We start from the raw sequence: 579 nt of genomic DNA on the forward strand, positions 1-579 counted from the left end.
GTTGACATACTCCACATCTTCATCCTCTTCATCTCCATTAGCTGCCCAGTCCCTTTCTTGAGTAATGAAAGCCCTCTCCTTTTGCTTGAGTAGATCAAAATATTTCTTTTTGTAATCTACTTGTTCAAATTTCTTCTTTTCAGAAGTTGGCTTTCTGCACTCACCTGCAAAGTGTCCACTTATACCACAATTGAAACACTTGAACTTGGATTTGTCCACAGTGTTTTTGTGAGGTTTAGTGGCTCTAGTGTTTTTCTTGAATTTCATCTTTGCAAATCTTCTGGACAGAAATACAAGATGCTCATCAATACCATCTGAGTCATCTTGGCTGGAGTTGTCTTCATTTTCAGCAACTTGCTCTTTCCCCTTGCTTGATTCCTGATTTCTTATACCATCTTTGGAGTTTGATGTAGATCTCTCAGTTTCTTGTCTGCATTTCCTCTCATCTTCAGCTACCAATGCAACTGAACTTCCTTTCTTTCTCCCCTTCTCCAATACCTCATCCTGTTCCAGCTCTAGTTCATAAGTCTTCAAGATTCCATACAATCTTTCAAGAGTGAAGTCCTTATAATCTTGAGA

Source organism: Apium graveolens, chromosome 10, assembly GCF_009905375.1.
Source record: "Apium graveolens cultivar Ventura chromosome 10, ASM990537v1, whole genome shotgun sequence".
NCBI lineage: Eukaryota > Viridiplantae > Streptophyta > Magnoliopsida > Apiales > Apiaceae > Apium > Apium graveolens.